Source organism: Pseudorca crassidens, chromosome 4, assembly GCF_039906515.1.
Source record: "Pseudorca crassidens isolate mPseCra1 chromosome 4, mPseCra1.hap1, whole genome shotgun sequence".
Classification (NCBI taxonomy): domain Eukaryota; kingdom Metazoa; phylum Chordata; class Mammalia; order Artiodactyla; family Delphinidae; genus Pseudorca; species Pseudorca crassidens.
Window position 1 is genome coordinate 134,525,431 of NC_090299.1, and position 19,428 is coordinate 134,544,858.

General features: G+C 39.8%; 1 long non-coding RNA gene across 2 annotated transcripts in view; it reads left to right on the top strand.

Annotated features, from left to right (window-relative positions):
* LOC137223983 (uncharacterized) overlaps window positions 1-18,870 on the top strand; it is a 47,985-nt gene extending 29,115 nt beyond the window's left edge. The window contains exons 3-4 of one of the 2 annotated variants that reach the window (XR_010943165.1): window positions 16,509-16,783; window positions 17,026-18,870. This is a non-coding gene — a long non-coding RNA (uncharacterized lncRNA). The remainder of the gene's footprint in view (window positions 1-16,508; window positions 16,784-17,025) is intronic. The other variant, XR_010943166.1, reaches the window with a different exon arrangement.
* Window positions 18,871-19,428: the final 558 nt, after the last annotated feature.

Here is a 19,428-nt window from a genome sequence, read left to right on the forward strand (position 1 = left end):
GCTGCTTCCCACTAGCTATCTATTTTATATTTGGTAGTGTATATATAAGTCCATGCCACTCTCTCACTTCGTCCCAGCTTACCCTTCCCCCTCCCCATGTCCTCAAGTCCATTCTCTACGTCTGCATCTTTACTCCTGTCCTGCCCTTATTGTTCTTCAGAACCTTTTTTTTGTTTTTTTAGTTTCCATATATATATGTTAGCATACGGTATTTGTTTTTCTCTTTCTGACTGACTTCACTCTGTATGACAGACTCTAGGTCCATCCACCTCACTGCAAATAACTCAATTTCCTTTCTTTTTATGGCTGAGTAATATTCCATTGTATATATGTTCACATCTTCTTCATCCAGTCATCTGTCGGTGGACACTTAGGTTTCTTCTATGTGGCAGGCGGATTCTTAACCACTGAGCCACCAGGGAAGTCCAAACCTTTATAGCAATCTATTTTTCAATTTGTTTTTGTTTTTGTTTCTGTTGCCTGTGTTTTGGGGGTCATATCCAAAAATACATTGCCCATACATACCACTGTAGAGAAGTTTTTTTTCCCTTATATCTTCTTCTATTAATTTTACAGTTTCAGATCTTATATTTAATTCTCTAAACCACTTTGAATTAATTTTTGTATATAGTGTGAGATATGGGTCTAATTTCTTCCCTATGCTTGTGAATATTCAGTTTCCCACTAAATTACTGAAGAGAGGATCATTTCCTAATTGTATATTCCCAGCACTTTTGTCAAAGATCAATGGATTGGAAATATGTGGATTTATTTCTGAGGTCTGTATTTCGTTCTGTTGTTCTGTATGTCTGTTTCTATACTACTACCATACTGCTTTGATGACTATGCTTTGAGGTATGGTTTGAAATTATGAAACATGATGCCTTCAGCTTTGCTCTTTGTGCTCAAGATTGCTTTGGATATTTTGGGTCTTTTAAGGTTCCATATGAATTTTGAGATTTCTTTTTCTATTTTCTGGGGAAAATGTCTTCAGAATTTTGACATGAATTGCATTAACTCTGTAGATTGCTTTGGACAGTATGGACATTTTAACAGTATTAATTTATTCAATCCATTAACATGGGTGATCTTTCCATTTTTTTGCATCTTCAAATTCTTTCATCAATATTTTATAGTTTTCAGTGTATGGGTCTTTCACATTCTTGGTTTACTTTATTCATAAGTATTTTATTCTTTTGGGTGCTACTGTAAATGGGACTTGTTTAACCTTTTCTGATAGTTTCTGTTGTTAGTGTATAGAGCCACAAATGATTTTTGTATGTTGATTTTGTATCCTGCAGCTTTATTTATTTATTAGTTTGAACAGTTTTTTGGAGGTGGCATGTTTAGGGTTTTGTAGATATAAAATCATGTCATCTGCAAACAGAGAAAATTTAGCTTTAATTTTATGATGAGGATTTACTTTCTTTACTTTTCTTGCCTACTTGTTCTGGTTAGGAATTCCAGTACTATGTTGAATAGAAGAGGCAAGAATAGGTAACCATGTCTTGGTCCAAAACTTAGAAGAAATGCTTTCATGATTCATAATTCAATATACTGTTAGTTTGGGCTTGTCATATGACTTTTAATGTGTTGAGGTATATTCCTTCTATAACTAATTTCTTGACAGTAATTTTCATGAAATGAAGTTGGATTTTGTCAAATAATTTTTCTGTATCTATTAATATGACCATATTTTCCCTTTATTTTCTTAATGTGATATAACACATTTATTGATTTGCATATATTGAACCATCCTGCATCCAGGCATAAATTCCACTTGATCATGGTGAATGATCCTTTTAATGTGCTGTTGAACTTAGTTTGCCAGTGTTTTGAGTATATTTCATCTATGTTTTTCAGGGATATTGATCTGTACTTTTCTCCTAGTGCCCTCATCTGGTTTTGATATTGGAGTAATGCCTCATAAGATGGTTTGAAAGTGTTCCCTTCTCTTTAAATTTTTGGAAGTATTTAAGAAGTCTTAGCTTTAATTTCTCTTTAAATATTTGGCATAATTCACCAGTAAAATCACCTGGTCCTGGGATTTTATTTATTGAGAGGTTTTTCAGTACTGTTTCATTCTCTACTCATTACTGGTCTGTTCAGATGTTCTATTTCTTAACTACTTAGTCTTGATAGGTTGTATGTTTCTAGGAGTTTGTCCATTTTTTTCTATGTAATTCAAGTTGTTTGCATAATACTTAGTAGTCTCTTATTGTCCTTTGTATTTCTGTGGCATCAGTGTAATGGCTTTATATATATATATAAAATGTATGTATATATACTCGCTTTTTCTTAGTTATTCTAACAGTTTGTCAATTTTATCTTTTTCCAAAAAAACTCCTTAATATTATTATCCTTCTACTATATATGTGGTCTTTATTACTTTTTTTTTTCTTTTGCTGTACGCGGGCCTCTCACTGTTGTGGCCTCTCCCGTTGCGGAGCACAGGCTCCGGACGTGCAGGCTCAGCAGCCATGGCTTACGGGCCCAGCCGCTCCGCGACATGTGGGATCTTCCCAGGCTGGGGCACGAACCCATGTCCCCTGCTTCGGCAGACAGACTCTCAACCACTGCGCCACCAGGGAAGCCCTTTATTACTTTTTAAAAAAAATTTATTGGAGTATAGTTGATTTACAATGTTGTGTTAGTTCCACGTGTACAGTAAAGTGAATCAGTTATACACACACATATATATATATATCTACTCTTTTTAATATTCTTTTCCCATATAGGTCATTACAGAATAATGAGTAGAGTTCCCTGTGCTATGCAGTAGGTCCTTCTATTACTTTTATAACCGCTAATCCTTATTTATTTCATTCTGCCAATATTGGGCTTAGTTTGTTCTTTTATAGTTCCTTTTGTTGTAAAGTTAGGTTCTTTATTTGAGATTTTTTTTCAGAGACAAAAGATTTTATTACTTATGGCACAGCAAGCGTGAGCATAATATTGTATTGGGTCTCCCTCCCCCACCAGTTACAACAGGGATGACACAGAGATCCAGTTGAGTGTTATGTGTACTCAGTTGTGTTACATTGATGAACTCCACTGAGTTTGAGGACTCCATTGCTTTTAAAATGAGAGCTTAGCAAGCTTACTGCTTGTCTGAGGGAGACACATTACCTCACTCCTCAAGGCTGTTTGTTACAAACACACTCCCAAGAAATGGCTCAGTTAAAATGCTGTCAGGCATGCATTCCTTTTCTTTTTTTTTTTTTAATTGAAGAATAGTTGACATACAGTAGTATGTTAGTTTCGGATGTACAACATAATGATTCAGCATTTAAGTTTATTACAAAATAATCACCATGATGAGTTTAGTAACCAACTGTCCCCATCCACAGTTATTGCAATATCATGAACCATATTCTTTATTCTGTATATTAAATTCTTGTCAATTTTTATTTTATAACTGGAATTTTGTACTTCTTATGCCCCTTCACCTGTCTTGTCCAACACCCGCTCACCTCCCCTCTAGCAACCACCAATTTTTTAACTCTGTCTGTAAGACTGGTTATTGTAGCTTTGTAGTCAGGGAGCATGCTATCTCCAGCTTTGGTCTTTTTTCTCAGGATTGCTTTGACAATGTGGGTATTTTGTGGTTCTATATTTATTTTAGGCTTATCTGTTCTAGTTCTGTGAAAAATGTCATGGGTATTTTGATAGGGATTGCTTAAACTCTGTAGGTTGCTTTGAGTAATATGGCTATTTTAAAAAGATTAATTCTTCCAATCCAAGAGCATGGGCTATCTTTTCATTTATTTATGTCATCTTCAATTTCCTTCATCAATGTCTTATAATTTTCAGTATATAAATCTTTCACCTCCATGGTTAAATTTATTCCTAGGCATTTTATTATTTTTAATATAATCATAAATGTTTTTGCCTTAATTTCTCTGATAGTTTGTTATCAGTGCAGGGAAAGATAACGGATTTCTGTATATTAATTGTATATACTTCAAATTTACTGAATTTATTTATCCTAATTTGTTGGTGAAATCTTTAGGGTTTTCTTTACATATTATCAAGTCATCTGCAAACAGTGACAGTTTTATGGCCTTTACAAACTAGATCCCTTTTTTTTTTTTGCGGTACGCGGGCCTCTCACTGTTGTGGCCTCTCCCGTTGCGGAGCACAGGCTCCGGACTCGCAGGCTTAGCGGCCATGGCTCACAGGCCTAGCCGCTCCGCGGCATGTGGGATCTTCCCAGACCGGGGCACGAACCCGTGTCCCCTGCATCGGCAGGCGGACTCTCAACCACTGCGCCACCAGGGAAGCCCCCAATTTTAATTTTAATTTTTGTCTTCTTGCTGTGGCTAGGACTATTAATACTGTGTTGAATAAAAGTGGTGAGAGTAGGGATCCTTGTCATGCTCCTGTTCTTAGAGGAAATTCTCTCAGCTTTTAACCATTGAGTATGATGTTAGCTCTGTTTTTGTCATACATGCCCTTTATTATAGAAATGTATGTTGCCTTTATACCCACTTTGTTGAGAGTTTTTATCATAAATCAAAATTTGAATTTTGCCATCTGCTTTTGCTGGAGGTATGAAGATGGTGATATGATTTTATCCTTTGTTCTGCTACTCTGGTCTGTCACTTAAATGATTTGCATATATTGAATCATTCCTGCATTGGCAAGATAAATCCCATTAGATCATGGTGTATGGTTCTTTTAATATATTGTTGAATTCAGTTTACTAATATTTTGTTGAGGATTTTTGCATCTATGTTCGTCAGGGCTTTTCACCTGTAATTTACTTTTTTTGGTAGAGTCTTTATCTGATTTTCATCCATGGGTGATGCTGGCCTCAGAATAAGTTTGGAAACAATACTTCTTCAATTATGGGGGATAGTTTGAGAAGGATAGATGTCAACTTTCCTTTGAATGTTTGGTAGAATTTATGAGTGAAGCCACCTGGTCCTGCACTTCTGTTTATTGGGAGTTTTTCGATTACTGATTCAATTTCATTTCTAGTAATTGCTATGTTTAGATTTTTTATTTATTCCTGATTCAGTCTTGGAAGACTGATGTTTCTGGGAATTTATCCACTTCTTCTAGGTTGTCCAATTCATTGGTGTATAATTGTTTGTAGTAATCTCACGATACTTTGTATTTCTGTGGTGTCTCTTGTAACTTCATCTCTTTCATTGCTGATTTATTTGGACCCTCTCTCTTTAAAAAAAAATACTACTTCTGTCTTTAATTCTTTACAGAAGCTTAATAAGTGTTTGATCTACTACTCTTACTATATGTATACGTTTTCAGTGAGATTTTTACTTTTGTGTGTTTTCTTGTTACTAATTAGTGACACTTCTTTTAAGCTTAAGTAAATTCCTCCAACATTTCTTATAAGGCTGCTTTATTAGTGATGAACTCATTTAGCTTTTGCTAGTCTGGGAAACCTTTTTTTAAAAAAATATTTATTTATTTATGGCTGCCTTGGTTCTTCGTTGCTGTGCGCGGGCTTTCTCTAGTTGCAGCGAGTGTGGTTACTCTTCGTTGCGGTGCACGGGCTTCTCATTGCGCTGGCTTCTTTTGTTGTGGAGCACGGGTCCTAGGCGCGTGGGCTTCAGTAGTTGTGGCACGCAGGGTCAGTAGTTGTGGTGCACAGCCTCAGTAGTTGTGGCTCGTGGGCTCTAGAGCGCGGGCTCAGTAGTTGTGGTGCACTGGCTTAGTTGCTCCGTGGCATGTGGAATCTTCCAGGACCAGGGATCAAACCTGTGTCCCCTGCATTGGCAGGTGGATTCTTAACCACTGCGCCACCAGGGAAGTCCCAGGTATAGGAAACTCGTGATCTCTCCTTCAATTCTGAATTGTAATCTTGCTGGTAGAGTATTCTTTTCGTAGGCTTTTTTCCTTTTAGCCCATTGAATATATTCTGCCATTCCTTCCTGGTCTGCAAAGTGTGCTGAAAAGTCAGCAGCTAGTCTTACAGGAATACCTTGCACATAACTAGTTGCTTTTATTTCACTGCTTCTATGATCTCTCATTATCTTTAATTTTTAATACTTTAACTATAACGTGTCTTGATGTGGACTTGTTTGTCTTCATCGTGTTTGGGACTCTGTGTTTCCTGGACCTGGATGTCTGTTTCCTTCCCCCAGTTAGGAAAGTTATCAGTTATTATATCCTCTAATAAGTTCTCTGCCCCTTTCTCTCTTCTTTTCTTTCTGGGACCCCTATAATGCTCATGTTAACATTCTTGATGTTGCCTCAGAGGTCCCATTACCTATTGTCTTAATTCTTTTTTCTTCTTGCTACTCAGCTTGGGTGATTTTCACTACTCTGTCTTCCAGATCACTGATCTTTTCTTCTGTATTATATAGTGTTGCTTCCTTCTACAGTGAGTATGTGTGTGTGTGTGTGTGTGTGTGTGTGTGTGTGTGTGTTTTAATCTCAGTTATTGTATTTTTCAGGTGTTTGGGTTTTTTTGATATTTTATTACTCTTTGTTGAAGTTTTCACCATGTGCATCTATTCTTCTCCTGACTTGAGTGAGCATGTTTAGAATCACTACCTTGAACACTTTTCTTGGTGTGTGTGAGGAGGGGGTAGAATGCTTATCTCTGTTTTATCTAGTTCTTTTTCTGATGTTGTGTCTTGTTACTTCATTTGTCACATACTCCTCTCTTTCCTTATGTTTCCCAATTCTCTGTGCATTTCTAGTCATTAGCTCCAGTTCATTACCTTTCCTGGTCTTGGAGAAGTGGCCTTATACAGGAGATGGCCTATAGGGCCCAGCAGCACATTCTCCTGTGGCCAGCAGAGCCAGATGTTCCAGGGGTGTCCCCTCTCTGGGCTTCATACACCTTTCTCTTCTGGCAGAGCCAACTACTGTGGACAAGCTGGGAGGCGGTGTTGGACACTGACCTAAACTGACGTGAGGCCCAGCATTATGTGATTGCCGTGGGTGCTGGTAGGAAAGGCACACCTCCATTATGGGTGGCTGTGTGGCGCTCCAGGTGCACAGGTAGATAGGGTAGGCCCCCAGTGTGTCTGGTTGTGAGGCCTGGTGATGCAGAAGTGCTGTAAGCATGGCGGTTGATGGGGCAGGCCTTTGATACTAATCAGTTAGAGGGAAGACTCTAAAATGTTGCCTGCCAATGTCTCAGTCCCTAGCAAGAGTCCCAGCTGCCTCTTGCCTTTCCAAGAAGCTCTCCGAGATGAGCAGGTAGGTCTGACCCAGGAGTCTTTCAAACCACCAGCACTGCCCAGGGACTGAGAACACGTGAGATTTTGTGTGTGCCCTATGAGAGCAAAGTCTCGGTTTCCTTTCGCCTCCAGCTCTCCTGAAAGTAAGCCCTGCAGGTTTTCAAAGCCAGACCCGCTGTGTTCTTTTCTTCCCAATGCAGGAACCCTGGGCTGAGCAGCCTAGTGGAGGGCTCAGACCTTGCCCTCCTTGTGGAGGACCTATGCAGTTGTGAGATCTTCAACTGTGGGTCACTGTGCTGCAGGTGTGGGCTCTAACTAGACTGTGTTGCCAATCCTCCTACCCGCCTTGTGGTTTCTCCCTCTTTATATCTTTAGTTGTGGAAAATTTTCTCTGCTAGTCTTCAGGTCATGACAGAGGTAATTTCTGTGTAAGTTGTAATTTGGGTGTGTCCATGGGAGGAGGGGAGCTCAGTATCTTCCTACTCTATCATCTTGATCCCCGTCAAGAACTTTTTTTTAAATATATGCATTTATAACTGTAAATACAACTCTTTGAACGGAATTGATTTTTCTGTATTCCATAAGTTTATGTTTGCTTTATGTCTTTTATTTCCCTTTTGATTTATTCTTGTTTCCAATTTTGTTTGCTTTATGTCTTTTATTCCCCTTTTCATTTATTCTTGTATGCATTGGCTCTTCAGAAGCTTGATGTTCAATTTCCAAGTGTTCTTGAATTTTCAATTATTCTTCTTAATATTGAATTTCAGCTTCATACCGTTGTGGCTGGAAGAGTTACTTGATACGATTTCAATCTTCTTGGATTTTTGAAGACTTCTTTTGTGGCTTAACATTTGATCTATCCTAGGAAATGTTCTGTGTGTACTTAAGAAGAATGGAAATTTTGCTGCTGTTGAGTGGCATGTATTATATATGTCTGTTAGGCTCACTTGATATCAAGTGTGTGTTCAAGTTTCTGATTGATAATCTGTCCGGATGATCTATAGTGTTGAAAGTTGGGTATTGACATTTCTTACCATTATTTCATTTCTGCACATTTTCCCCTTTATATGTGTTAATATTTTCTTTATATGTTTAGAGGCTCCAATGCTGGATACATACATATTTATAATTGTCATAATTTCTTGATGAATTAATCACTTTATCATTATATGATAGCCTTTGTTTCTGTGAGAGGTTTGACTTAAAGTCTTTTTTGCCTGATAATAGACTAGTCAGGTAATTATCATTTGCATGAAATACCTTTTTTCCAGTCATTCAGTTTTATCCTACGTATGGCCTTAAAGTTCACACGAATCTCTTGTACCCAGTATATAATTGATCTTTTTTTAATCCACTCAGCCACTGTATGGATTTTTTAAATTGAAGTATAGTTGATTTACAATATTACATTAGTCTCAGGGGTACAACTTATTGACTTAATATTTGTATAGATTATGCTCCATTTAAAGATATTACAAAATAACGGCTATGTTTCCCTGGGTTGTACAATACATCCTAATTTGTTTATTTTCTACATAGGGGTATTGGATTAAGAGAAACAAACTACCATCATTCCCTCCCCCCTTCACTCTCCCCACCAGTAACCACTAATTTATTCTCTGAGTCTATTCCTATTTTGTTGTATACATTCCTTTCTTGCATTTCTTAGATTCCACATACAAGGGAGAACATAGAGCATTTGTCTCTAACTTATTTCACTAGATATAATACATTCTAGGCCCATCCATGTTGTTGCAAGTGGCAGAATTTGATTCTATTTAATGGCTGAGTAATAGTCTATTGTGTATACATCTTCTTTACCCATTCATCTGTTGATAGACATTTAGTTTGCTTCCATATTGTGGCAATTGGAAATAATGCTACTATGAACATTGGGGTGCATGTATCCTGTCAAATTGGTGTTTTCATTTTCTTTGGACAAATACCCAGTGGTGTAATTGTTGGCAAATATGATAGTTCTACTTTTAGTTTTTTCAGGACCTCCGTATTGTTTTCATAGTGGGTGTACCAATTTACAATCCTACCAACAGCGTACTAGGGTTCCCTTTTCTCCATATCCTCAATAACATTTGTTATTTGTAGACTTTTGGATAATAGCCATTTTGACAGGTGTGACGTGATGTCTCGTGGGTTTCTTTTTTTGCCATTCAATAAAATTTTGTTTACAAAAGAAGATGGTGGGCTGGATGTGATCTGCAGGTTTAGTGTGCTAATGCCTTGTACAGATTCATTGGAGGAGAATAAATACCTTTACAATGTTAATTATTGCTTATTTTTTTCAGGTTGACATTTAATGACCTGTAATAGATTTTTAAAATTTTCTCCCTAAAGGATATTTGAAGTCTGTGAGTCTCTTTCTGTTTTGTAAATTAGTTCATTTCTATCATTTTTTTAGATGCCACATAAAAGTGATATCGTATGATATTTGTCTTTCTCTATCTGACTTACTTAGTATTATCATCTCTAGTTCCATCCACGTTACTGCAAATGGCATTATTTCATTCTTTCTTTATGGCTGAGTAATATTCAGCTGTCTGTATGTACCACTTCTTTAGCCATTCATCTGTCAATGGACATTTTGGTTGATTCCATGTCTTGGCTATTGTAAATAGTGCTGCAGTGAACGTTGGGGACCATGTGTCTTTTCGAATTCTGGTTTTCTCCCGATATACGCCCAGGAGTGGGACTACCAGATCATATACTAGCTCTATTTTCAGTTTTTTAAGGAACCTTCATACTCTTCTTGATAGTGGCTGTTACCAGGTTACATTCCACTAACAGCATAGGAAGGTACCCTTTTCTCCAGGTCCTCTGCGGCATTTATTGTTTGTAGACTTTTTGATGATGGCCATTCTGACGGGTGGGAGGTGATAACTCATTGTAGTTTTGATTTGCATGTCTCTAATAATTAGTGATATTAAGCATCTTTTCATGTGCTTTTTTTGAAAAGAAACAGTGTGAGTAAAATTTACCTCATGAAATTGGCCTCTTGAAAGTCTGCCCCGTTTTGAATTGTTTTTCCATTACCTACCCCAGGACATTTATTGGGGGCGCCTGTCGTTTACAACCCTGAAGTCTTTGTGACTATTAAAGGACCCAAAAGCACTGGTTTTAAACTTGCTGTTACAGTGAATGGCCACAAGGTGGAAGGATTTCTTCATACGCAACTCTGGTTCCTGGGGCACAAGAACCACAGTGTATTTAGTTTTTATTTTTATTGGAGTAAAGTTTATTTACAATGCTGTGTTTTGTAGGTGTACAGCAAGTTGATTCAGTTATACATATACATATATCCATTCTTTTTCAGATTGTGTACCCATATAGGATATTACAGAGTGTTGAGCAGAGTTCCCTGGTCTATACAGTTAGTCCCTGGTGATTATCTATTTGATTTGTATTAGTGTGTATATGTTAATCCCAACCTCCTAATTTATTCCTTCCCCCCACCAGTCAGCTTTGTTAACTGTAAGTTTGTTTTCTAAGTCTTTAAGTCTGCTTCTCTTTTACAAATTAGTTCATTTTTTATCACTTACTAGATTCCACCTATAAGTGATATCATATGATATTTGTCTTTCTCTGACTTACTTCACTTAGTATGATCATCTCTAGGTTGACCCGTGTTGCTGCAAATGGCAGTATTTCATTATTTTTTTATGGCTGAATAATATTCTATTGTGCCCATGCGCCACTTCTTCTTTAGCCATTCATCTGTTGATGAACATTTTGGTTGCTTCCATGTCTTGGCTATTGTAAATAGTGTTGCAGTGAAAGTCGGGGAGGAAGTGTCTTTTCAAATTCTGGTTTTCTCTGGCTATATGCCCAGGAGTGGGACTGCCGGATCATAGGTAGCTCAATTTTTAGCTTGGTAAGGAACCTCCATGGTGGCTGTGACCACTTTACATTCCCACCAACAGCATAGGAGGTTCCCTATCTAGCATTTATTGTTTGCAAACTTTTTGATGATGGCCATTCTGACAGGTGCAATGTGATACCTCCTTGTAGTTTTGACTTACATGTCTCTCATAATTAGTGATGTTTAGCGTCTTTGCACGTGTTTTTTTTTAACAGTGTGAGTAATATTTACCTGTTGAAATTGGCTTTTTCAAAGTCTGTCCTCTTTTGAATTCATTTTTGATTGCCTACCCCAAGACATTTCTTCCGGGCAAGTTCATTTACAGCCCCACAGTACTTGTGAGTGTTACATGCCCAGAAGCGCTGGTTTTTAACTTGCTGTTATGGAAAACGGCCACAAGGCGGCAGCATTTCTTCATGACCAACTCTGGTTACTCAGGCAACCAGAGCTTTAGTGGGATTCACGTTCCTGGGCTGTAAATTAGCGTCAACTATACCAGAACAAACACCCAAAAGCTTGCGTCTCATTACCTATATTTTAATTTTAATTTAATTTTTATTTTTTGTTGGAGTAATGTTGATTTACAATGTTGTGTTCCTTTGTAGGTCAACATCAACTTCTTCAGTTCTACATATACATATGTCTATTCATTTTTGAATTCTTATCCCACATAGATTATTACAGAATGTTGAGCAGAGTTCCCTGTGCTACAGTAGTTCTTTTTGATCACCTATTTTATATGTCTTAGTATGTATATTTAATCCCAACCACCTAATTTATCCCTTTACCCCACCTTTCCTCTTTGGTAAACATAAGTATGTTTTCCAAGTCTGTGATCTGTCTTTTGTAAATCAGCTCATTGGTATTAATTTTTAGATTCCACCTACAAGTGATATCATATGATATTTGTCTTTCTCTATCTGACTTACTTCACACAGATGGACCTAGGGATGATTATACTATGCTGCTGCAAATGGCATTATTTCAGTCTATTTTATGGTTGAGTAATATTCAGTAGTCTCTATGTACCACTTCTTTATTGATTCATCTGTCGATGGACGTTTTGGTTGCTTCCATGCCTTGGCTGTTGTAACTAGTGTGGCAGTGAACGTTGGGGTGCATGTTTTTCGAATTCTGGTTTTCTCCAGGTATACGCCCAGGAGTGGGACTGCCGGATCATATGCTAGCTCTATTTTTAGCTTGTTAAGGAACCTTCATACTGTTCTCCAGTGGCTGTGACCAGTTTACAGTCCCACCAACAGTGTAGGAGGCTTGCCTTTTCTCCACACCCTTGCCAGCATTTACAGTTCGTAGACTTTTTGATGATGGCCATTCTGGCTGGCGCGAGGTGATACCTCGTTGAGATTTCGATTTGCGTGTCTCTAATAATTAGCTAGCTATGTTGAACAAATTTTCACGTGCTTTTTTTTTTTTAAATGGTGAGAGTAAAATTTACCTATTGAAATTGGCATCTTGAAAGGCTGCCGTCTTTGACTTCTTTTTCAATTACCTACCCCAGGACATTTCTTGAGGGTACGTGTCATTCATAGCCCAGGAGTGCTTGTGAATATGAAGTGCCCAAATGACCTGGTTTGTAACTTGCTGTTAAAGAAAATGACCACAGGGTGGTGGAAGGATTTCTTCATGCCCAACACTGGTTACTGGGGCAACCAGAGCCTTAGTTGCACTCCTCTGTGTGTTGTAAATTACAGGGGAATTAACCAGAACATACACCCAAATGCCTGTGATAATCGCTTCTTGTTTTTTTTTAATTTAATTTTTGTTGTTTTCCTGGAGTAAAGTTTAATTACAATGTTGTGATTTGTAGGTGTACAGCAAGTTGATTCAGTTATACATATACATTTATCTATTCTTTTTCGGACTCTGTTCCCAATAGATTATTAAAGAGTGTCGAGTAGAGTTCCCTGAACTATACAGTTGGTCCCTGTTGATTAGCTGTTTCGTTTGTATTAGTGTGTTTACGTACATCTCAACCTCCTAATTTATCCCTTCCCCCCAACATTCTCCTTTGGTAACCATAAGTTGTTTTTCTAAATCTGTGTCTCCTTTACAAATTAGTTCCTTGGTATCACTTATTTGATTCCACCACTAAGTGATATCATATGACATTTTTTTGTCTCTATGTGACTTACTTCACTTAGTGTGATCATCTCTAGGTCTATCCATGTTGCTGCTAATGGCATTATTTCAGTCTTTTTTTTATGGCGAATAATATTCATTTGTCTCGATGTACCACTTCTTTATTGATTCATCTGTTGATGGACATTTTGGTTGCTTCCATGCCTTGGCTGTTGTAACTAGTGTGGCAGTGAACGTTGGGGTGCATGTTTTTCAAATTCTGGTTTTCTCCTGATACACGCCCAGGAGTGGGACTGCCGGATCATATGGTAGCTCTATTTTTAGCTTGTTAAGGAACATTCATACTGTCCTCCACAGTGGCTGTGACCAGTTTACATTCTCACCAACAGTGTAGGAGGGTTCCCTTTTCTCCACTCCCTTGCTAGCATTTACAGTTTGTAGACTTTTTGGTGATGGCCATTCTAACTGGTGCAAGGTGATACCTCTTTGTAGTTTTGATTTGCACGTCTCTAATAACTAACTTTGAGTCTGTTTCTCTCTTGAAATTAGTTCACTGGTATCACTTTCTAGAGTCCACCTATAAGGGTTATCATATGATATTTGTCTTGCTCTGTCTGACTTACTTCACTTAGTATGATCGTCTGAGATCCCTCCGTATTGCTGCAGATGGCATAATTTCCTTCCTTTTTATGGCTGAATAATATTCTGTTGTGTCTATGTACCAGTTCTTCTCTATCCATTCATCTGTTGATGGACATTTCGGTTGATTCCATGTCTTGGCTATTGTAAATAGTGCTACAGTGAATGTTGGGGTGAAAGTTTTTCAAATTCTGGTTTTTGCTGTTTATACGCCCAGGACGATGGAATGTTACTCAACCGTTAAAAAAAAAATGAAATAATGCCCGTTGAAGCAACACAGGCGGACTTAGGGGTGATCATACTAAGTGAAGTAAGTCAGAAAGGAAAGAGAAATATTACATGATGTGACTTAAAGGTGGAAACCAGACATTAATACAAAGGAACCAATTTACAAAACATAAACAGCCTCACAGACGTAGAAAACAAAAGTATGGATACCAAAGTGGAAAGGTGGTGGAAAGGGACAAATGAGGTATAGCATGTTCCCCATAATCTATGTGAAATCGATAATCAACAAAGACCTACTGTATGCCACTGTATGTTGGGAAACTCTACCCAACACTCTTTAATAAACTATATGGGGAAAGAATCAGAAAAAAAACCCAGATATATTTCTATGTAAAACAGAATCAACTTGCTGAACACCTAAAACAATACAACATTGTTAAACAATCTACTCCAGTATAAAATAAAACAAATTCAAAAACGAAATGCCTCCTACGTCCCTCTCAGCCCTCGGTGACCTGTGCTTGTGTCACATCTCTGGCATGGGTCCCAAGGATGGACTGACCTGGGACAGAGGGACCTGGGAAGGATGGTGCAGCAAATTAGCCCTCCTTGGACCTGTAGTGCCTGGTCCCGACTGCATGGGACCACAGTCTCCAGATCCAGGTGGGCACTCCTACCCCTGAACCAAGCCCAGTGCACCCAGAGGACGGTGGACTCTCTGGGCTGGAAGAGCTCTGAAAAGTCAGCTGGTCTCCAGGTCTCCTGCTGGTGAGTTTCCCGCCTCTAGCCTCCTCCCTTACAGTCTCCCCACCTCCAGAGAACAGCTCTCTCTGCAGTATGGTGTCCCAGGGGTTGGAATTTGCCCGGGGGTGAAGTGTAAGGGCAAAGAATTAATGAGACGCAACCCCTTAGGTTGTTTTTCTTTCTCTTTTTTTTTTTTTTTTTGGCCACGTGGCATGGGCAATCCAATTTCCCAGACCAGAAATTGAACCCGAGCCCCTATACTGGAAGATCAGAGCGTTAGCCACTGGACCGCCAGGGAAGTCTCCTTGGTTGATTTTTCAGCCCCATACCACTCGAATTTACACCCAGAAATACAACTTTCTCTCAGGTTCTTGTGGCAAGAATAACCAGCTTTGGGGATGAAGAAATCCTGCCACCTTGTGGCCGATACCGCAACGACAGCTTTAAAACCAGTGCTTATGAGCACTTCATATTCACAAAGCCTGGGGGGCTGTAAATGACACCTGCCCTCAAGAAATGTCCTTGGGTAGGAAATGGAAAAAAGAATTTAAAACTCTGACGACCGTGAAGAAGCCAATTTAAAGAGGTAACTTCTACACACACGAATAAAAGAAAAAAAAAAAGCAAAAGTCAAGGTGCTCAGCAGCCCTACCTATCAGAGAAACCGATATCAAAACTACAAGGAAGGGGGCTTCCCTGGTGGCGCAGTGGTTGAGACTCCGCCTGCCGATGCAGGGGACACGGGTTCGTGTCCCGGTCCGGGAAGATCTCACATGCCGCGGAGCGGCTGGGCCCGTGAGCCATGGCCGCTGAGCCTGCACGTCCGGAGCCTGTGCTCCGCAGCGGGAGAGGCCGCAGCAGTGAGAGGCCCGCGTACCGCAAAAAAAAAAAAAAAAAAAAAAAAACTACAAGGAGGTATCACCTCGGACCAGTCACAATGGCCATCATCAAAATGTCTACAAACAATAAGAGCAGGAGAGAGCGTGGAGAAAAGGGAACGTGCCTACGCTGCTGGTGGAAACGGAACCTGGTCACTGCCACGATAAACAACAGTATGGAGGTTCCTTAAAAAATTAATAATAAAGAGACCAGATGATCCAGCAGTCCCACTCCTTTGGAGATATCCAGAGAAAACCAGCATTCGAAAACACCTGCGTACCCCAACGGCCGTAGCATCCGTATGTTCAATGGCCAAGACATGGAAGCAAAGAAAATGTTCACAGACCAATGAATGGACAAAGAAGAGGGAGTACATATAGACAATGGAATACTGCTCAGCCATAAAAATGGAAATAATGCCACTTGCAGCAACCCGGATGGACTTAGAAGTGATCATACTAAGCGAAGTAAGTCAGAAAGGAAAGAGAAATCTCACATGATATCACTTATAGGTCTAATTCAAACACTGAAACAAAGGAATCAATTTATAAAACAATATCCGGCTCATAGACTTAGAAAACAAACATGTGTTCACCAAAGGGGAAAGGTAGCAGGAAGGGACAAATGAGAAGGTGGGATTAGCATATATGCCGGAATATGTATGAAATTGATCATCAACAAGGACCTACTGTTTACCACAGGGAACTCTACCCAACACTCTTTAATAACATATTGAGAAGAATAGGAATAAAGAACATATATATGTCTATGTGCAACTGAATCAACCTGCTGAACACCTAAAACAACACAATATGATAAATCAAGTAAACTACAATATAAAATGAAAATTAAATTTAAAACAATGCCTCGTGTGTTCCCCTCAGGCCTCAGTGACCCGGGCTGCTGTGCTATCCCTAGAATATGAGCCGGCTTGGGTCCCAAGGCTGGACTGAGCTGGGACAGAGGGACCTGGGAAGGATGGTGCAGCAACTGAGCCCTCCTCGGACCTGTAGTGCCTGGTCCCATCTGCGTGGGACCACAGTCTCCAGATCCAGGTGGGCACTCCTACCCCTAACGAAGCCCCATACCCCCAAAGGACGGTGGACTCTCTGGGCTGGAAGAGCTCTGAAAAGTTACCTGGTCGCCAGGTCTCTTGCTGGTGAGTTTCCCACCTCTAGCCTCCTCCCTTACAGTCTCCCCACCTCCAGAGGACAGCTCCCTCTGCAGAGTGGTTTTCCAGGAGTTGGGATTTGTCTGGGGGCGAAGCGTGAGGTTGAAGTAATGAGACAGAACTATTTGGTGGTTTGGTTTTCTTTTTCTTTTTGAACTCCACGTCCTTCTATTCCACTGTCTTGTCTCAATGTGTATATGATTTTTTTTGCCTTTTTTCTTCTACTTCAGGAGATCAAGTTATCAATGCCTGAAGGAGATTGACCAGAGGTGGAAGGACAGAGCAAATTTCCAGATCATCACACAGACATCAGCACCACAGAACCCCTAAAGTCCAGAACGTGTAGAAGCAAACGAGGGGACAAACTGCCTCAAAAGGGATATTAGTCATGTATACTCCCTGCAAGAGGACATCAAAGGGCTTGTTTCCACTGACGTTGACAAGAGACGCTACAAAGGCACTTTACGTTTTCTATATAAGAAAGAAAAATGATTACATTGGCTTTGTAATTTATTTCCCCCTGACCATCATTGAGGTTGGGTGCCTCTTCATGTGTAAAATGATCATTTTTCTTTTACAGTGAAATTTAATTTCATAGGTTCCAGATATTTTCGTTTGCTTCTATTTTTTCTCTTGATTGAGAGGCAATTCAAATATACCTTATAGTTGTGGTGTCTTCTCCCACATCCTTCCAAGCCAATTACTGTGCACACAGTCACTAAAAAAATTTGTCAAGGAACTTGTTGTCACAGGTCATCCATCACTCAAGACACTCGATATGAGGGCCATCTGCCATGCACAGCCTTACACCAAGAGCTCTGTACTGAGCTCTTTGCTCTCAACTTGTGGACCAGTTAAAGGATGAGGATATCGTTAAACCTCACAACCTACAGCAAACCACATTGGCCAGTCCTTAAACATCATTGCCAACAGGCCTGGGAGCTTCTCCTATGACGTTCCCCAGCTTGCCACCAAGACATCTGGTCTGGACCATGTCACCAACCACAGAGCACTGACGTGTAGACTCAATGTGCCGACCAGAGAATGTCATACATAAATGTCATCAGGACTCCAAACTCAGGCAGCAGGCAAGAGATCTGCCTGGGTCTCCATCCTGTTTTGCTAGATCTTCCCCTCCTACCTACCCCCTCCTCACAAAAATGTAAGACTCAGGTCCCTTTTATCCTCTGAGGATACTCAGACCTGATCTGTGGAATTATCCACAGCCTTTATCCTCTTCCCAGTACAACTGGACTTGGATTCACACAGGCAAACCAAATGACCATAAGGACACCTGCCCCAATGCTAAGCACTGACTCCCAGCCTCTACCCAACTCACCTCACCTGAGCCCAATCCAGGCCTGCACTGTCCCCCAACCTCCACCATCTACGCATGTTCCAGACCAACCCCTCAGAATTGTCTTCATGATGGGACAAGGGATGCGGGGAGGGCTCCAGGTTCAGAACACCTTTCATTTCATCCTCCTAAGAAGCCTTCTCCTACAAGTCAGATGTTTCACCTCTTAGGGGAACCTGGGTGATACTGACCCATGTCCCAGTCCACGTTCTCCAGGAGGACCTTCTGGTCTCCTCTGAGGGGAGTGACCCGCCCTGCCCCAAGGCACGGAAGATTCAGCCTCCAGGCTAACAGGGCTCAGAGGCGACTACTGGAGTAAAAGAAAGAAGAAAGGAGCAGAATTTGTCTCATGAATTAGCACTTCCCCAGCTGTGGTTTATGTACAAATTTCAGAACACCAGATAATACTGAGAATTGCACAGCCCATTTCATGTAATGTTATGAATTGTGTAAATTTAACTTATGTTTTAAATGGAGGTTACCAAACTGTCATATGAAGTATTTAGTAATTTTTTTAAAATTTAAATTGTTTGCTGATCCTTTTACAACATATGTCATTATGCTGTACACCCACCATTTCTACAGTACTGTATGTCAATAATATCTCAATAGAACTGAAAGAAAAATAAAGGAAAATATTGGTAAATTAATAAGAAACCGAGTCAACACATAGGAAAATATTAAGTTATAATGTCAGTAGGAAGCTATTAATTAATTAACATTTACTTGTCTTCAGTGTGCAAGTGACTGGAATTTGGGAAACTGGATAAATAGACACCTATGTAGGGATGAAAAGGTCTGCATTTTTTAAGCTGAGGCTTTCCTGAAACTAGAAGTTTTGTCTATGAGGGAGAGTCCTACTTAAAACCATAATGGAGAATATGGTCTTTATCTTGTAAATTTTGGTTATTAAAAATCATTGGAGGGCTTCCCTGGTGGCGCAGTGGTTGAGAGTCCGCCTGCCGATGCAGGGGACGCCGGTTCGTGCCCTGTTCTGGGAGGATCCCACATGCCGCGGAGTGGCTGGGCCCGTGAGCCATGGCCGCTGAGCATGCGCGTCCGGAGCCTGTGCTCCGCAACGGGAGAGGCCACAACAGTGAGAAGCCCGCGTACCGCAAAAAAAAAAAAAAAAGAAAAAAAAAAAGAAAGGAAACACAGCAACATGGTAAAGCACCAACTTACAAAGGTAGACACAGAGGGGAAAAGGAAACAATGGAGTTATAAAACAATCAGAAAGCAATTAATAAGATGGCAGTAATAAGTCCTTACATATCAA